The sequence below is a fragment of the Denticeps clupeoides genome, chromosome 7 (assembly GCF_900700375.1).
Source record: "Denticeps clupeoides chromosome 7, fDenClu1.1, whole genome shotgun sequence".
NCBI lineage: Eukaryota > Metazoa > Chordata > Actinopteri > Clupeiformes > Denticipitidae > Denticeps > Denticeps clupeoides.
In genome coordinates, this window is record NC_041713.1 from 9,610,026 (window position 1) to 9,614,646 (window position 4,621).

Sequence of the window (4,621 nt, forward strand, 5' to 3'; positions counted from 1 at the left end):
CTTTAGGATGGGGGAGAGGGGTGTGCCTTATGAAAATACAGAAGAAGCTTCCCCTAACTGCAGGCACTGGGGCAGATTTGCCTTATTTCGTATTGTACTAAAGATTAGGAGTGGAGCTGGGGAGCCTGATCCAGGATCTGCATTTGAGGACGAGTCTAGTCTCAGAGTGTATGCACACTACCCAGAGTCCTCCATGCTCATGACATCTCTGCCTTGGCCCCAGCCATCTCCAGTCATTCAGATATTTTAAGGGTGTTTTTTTAAGAGAAAAAATAGAGATATATATGTATAGAAATGTTTATTCAGAGGTATTATTAATGAAAATGCAGTGCTGCGGAACTGGGAGAATGGGAGTGAGGGAATCAATTGCACTGGCATGTGAACAGGGGGGCCCACCGATCAGGTGACCTGTGCCAGCCAGTAGGAGAACAGCATAGGGGCTGCAGTTGTTAACACTGCTCTTGTTGTCCCATGTGGCGTATAAGCCATAAGGGTTGAAGAAGAACAACAACAAAAAAAATCCAAAAGGAGAAAACAATGAGGTTGTAAATATAATCTTCATAAATATGAGTTTGAGATACTGCGCATGACCGTCCGCAGCCCTTTAGAAGTGATTTTTTTTTTTTTTTTCGAGAAGGTGGTCTTTCCTTCTCATGTCAGTAGGCTTGTTGGACGGTCTGGGCAGTGAGAGTACAGTAAGCGCACAGGCCGTGGCTGGCCCTGCAGTTCTATTGCAGGGTAACAGCTACGTGGCGTGAACACGGCATCCCAGTCAGCCACGACCCAAAACCTGCCAGCGATGCTCGCTGGTGTGCGGCCTGTGTCCAAATGGCATATTTTATATATATTATATATATATGATATGTGAGTTAACCCAGCCCCATAAGGACTGAGAAAAGAGGGCGTGAAGCGATGGCATGTAGAGGGCAGAGCTTGGCTAATCATTTACGAACAGTCTCACGCTGTTTATGAGCCTTCAACAGAAATCAAGGCGTGTGTTTTGTTTTTTGAGGAGGAGGAGGTTGAGGGCCAAACTCTGCTATCTTGCTACCTCCAATCACCCTTCATAGGACAGAGGTCAAGAGCAGGCAGGAGAAATTGCCTTCCCCTCTCTCTGTCTCCCATTTCGCCCAGAGTCTGCCGGTGAGGCTGCCGGATCCCGGTCCTCTTCACTGTTACTAGAACAAATTAGAGAGAAATGAAATTAAAAGAAAGAAAAACCTACCTCAGGGTATTGTTACCTCAGTATTCCTTTTTTCTTTCTTTTTTTTCTTTGTTTGCTTGCTGGTGTTTTATATAAGAGCTGATAGTCCTGAATATTTTATTTTTTTAAGACAAAGTTTTTTTTTTTGTTTTTTTTTTTTTGTCTTGTTGCTTTTGGTATTTTTTTTTTTTCTTTTGTTGTGTGTACGTGTGTATGAACAGTCCCCATTTCATTAGAACCAGAGGTGGCTTCAGGGTGTGTTGGGGGCTGTCGCTTGTGGTCAGTTTCAGACATGGAGCGACCCTCTGGTTCCTGCTGGGGCGAGCTTAGAGCTGATTTGGTCTCCGCCTGGCCAATGGGCGAGTGGCCTCTCCGTGAAGTAGCGCCACCTGGCCCAATCCTCCCGATGTCTCTAACTGCACAGACAAATGCTGGAGCGATACAAGCAAGATTTTTATTATTTTTTTTTAAACTAAAAGAACAATCCAACTGGAAAAAAAGTCTCATCTTTAAGCTTGAGTTGTCCAACTAACCTGGAAATCTTGCTTTGTGGAACCCACTCTAGATATTGCTGCTTCATTATAGCTGTTTATATGGTCACACGTTTCACATGACTTCAATGTGTTGAGCCTTACGTAGGACATCATACAACGGAGATATGACAGACCCCATTCCAACGATATTGGCCCAGCCTCAGCCCTCTGAATCCTTCCCTGCTGTTTGAATTGAGTGTGTGTGTGTGTGTGTGTGTGTGTGTGTGTGAGAGGCTTTTTTGGGGGGGTTGTATAAGAAAATACATTTTGCTGGGGTTAGTGATATGGGGTATTTTTTTTGTTTTGTTTTTTTTTTAAGCAGAAAAAGTAGAAGGAGATGTTATTCTCTGACACATGGAGCAAAAAATAGCAAGAATCACATGAATTCGTAACAGATTTAACCTGTGCATACAATGTGAAAGAAAGCAATCAGGAAAAAAATATGTAACATTTTGTATTTTTGAGGTATATTGGGGAGGGGGCAGTTGGATAACATACAGATTTTTTGAGAGTTAACATGGTGTGACTATAGACTGACACTGCCAGATCGCCTCCTTTTGTATTTCACACTAACATTGCTTCTCATTGCGAAAATGCTCCCGAAATCTGCCATCCTGATTCTGCTTCCCAAAATCGTCTCAGGAGACACCTGCTGTTTTATTATTTTTATTATTTTCATTTTTTTTTTAAGCCCTGTTGCCTTTTGCGCTTTCCTCCGAGACAAACACACTGCCCAGCCCCTCACATGGGAAACGACGCAAAGAGGATCTATAGATGCCAAGGCGTGCTTTTGGTTTGTTCAGACTGCAGCAACTTTATTAATTTGTTTAACAGCAAGCTTTTATTTGGACATGACATCTGGTTGCATACTGTTTCATTAGTAGTAGGGAAATAGAAGTTGACTAAAATGAATTGTAAATCTCCAGGAACTTTGATGCAAAGTAGGAAAGGAATCAAAATACAGAGAGGGTTTTTTTTTTTGGCAATTTGTTTAAACGGGAGAAACGAGAGGAGAGGAACATGGGAACATTTTTTTCGTTTGTTTTGAGGAGAATTGGGATGAAGAGAGATTAATATGAGCAATATACATATTTGTGTCCCTTATAACAGCTCTTGTGATGGAATCCACTCTTCCCGTTTTGCCTTCACGTCATTCTCCGTTTTAACCCATATTCCACCCTCTCACCCATCTCTCTTTTTGTTTTGGTTTCTGGGGTTGTGAGCATTTTTTGTTTTATATATATATATAAGGACATTTTTTCACCTGTTTTGGAATACACCCTCTCTTACGCTGGCTTGTTTGTGTCCGTTTTCTGACTTCTGTTTGGTCGTTTCTAGTTTTTATTATTTCCCCGAAATGGTTGCTTTAGCTTGGGTTCTTGGGTTATTTTATTGATTTTACGTTTAATGCACAGATCTCAACAGCTACTAAATCAGTCGAAAATACTAACAACGAGCAGTTTAACCTGTGCCAAACAGAGCTTCTTTTGGGAGGTCCGATAAGAACTTTTTTGTGCTCGTGTCTGTGGATACAGAGCCGATTCGGGCCTCTGATTTTGATCACTGTGGCCCAGTCTTACCCTGAGCGCTACAGAATCGCTCTGTTTTTTTTTTTTTTTTTATTTTATATACACCTTTTTTGTCTTTCTTATGCAATTATGTGGCATGTGTCATAATGACTGTTCACAGCCTGGCAAGGAAGGTTCTTCTGCTGGGTAGGAAAAGAAAAGAAAAAACATGATTATTACTCCACTAATTTCAGCACATAGTTCAGCACATAGACAACAGAGTCCACCTCAACCTCATCGGTGCATGTTTATATCAGATGGAAAGCATCGGCATTCGACTCTGGCCTAAACTCGAGGAAGATATTGGGTGCTACACGGACGAATAAACCTCACATAACTAGGAACGCTACCTCAAGACTTAGCCATAAGATTGTTTATATAAAACCAGACAACAGTGACAGTGCATGTTACATTTATTTTATTTTTTTCCCATATCTTTCATTTTTAACTTTGGGTTGACTTTACCTCTCTGGCTTAGAGTTGACTATTAATATGAAGCAATGAGGATGGACTTCAGGGGAGGGGTGATGAAGGAAGGGGGTGCTGCTTAAGAAGGGGTGAGTTTTCTTGGGGTGGGATTTTGTAGCAAGTCCGGGCGTGCTAAAATAAAAAAAAAAAAAAAGAACTAGGCGGGGATCTTTGAGGATGGGAGCAATGTGAGGAACCCAAACAGAAGAAGAAGAGGCACTGTTGTATGCTGGTGCTAAATGAAACCACCTGCGTGTGAAAACATCCCCCGTACTCACACTGGAGTTTAGTACTGCATACCCCCTGTAGGGAGGAATAAGCTATGGGTGTCCCTCAACTAATCCTTGAATACCTCAGTTGATCAAATAATGTCTGTGCCTGTTCCATCTTCCTCAACAGGCCCTCTGCCCCAGCCCAAAAAAACAATTGGCAGGGATCCTCATGACCTCTTAATCCCGTCCCCAACCACTCTCCTCCCTTAAAAATTACCCCTTTTTTTTCTACACTTACACTTTGACCCCCCCACAAATATCTCCCCATAATTATTTCCTTTGTCCTCATTTCCTGAATAAATGGGCACAAAAACCTGTAATCATGTAATTTTTTGTTGATCTACCTCTTCGAGAAACAGGGCAATGCTAAAATAGAAAAGGACACAAAAATGTAAAAAAAAAAATCTAAATGCTCCTGAAAAATAAAATTATTAATAAGCAAGTGGGTAGCAGCATCTCAATATACTGTAGTGGATAGTTTATTAAAAGAGAAACTTTTACTTCTTCCAAAGATTTTTTTTTTCCTCCATCAATAGCTTATAAAATAAAAAAGTTGTGTGAAATGGGGGTGGGAGG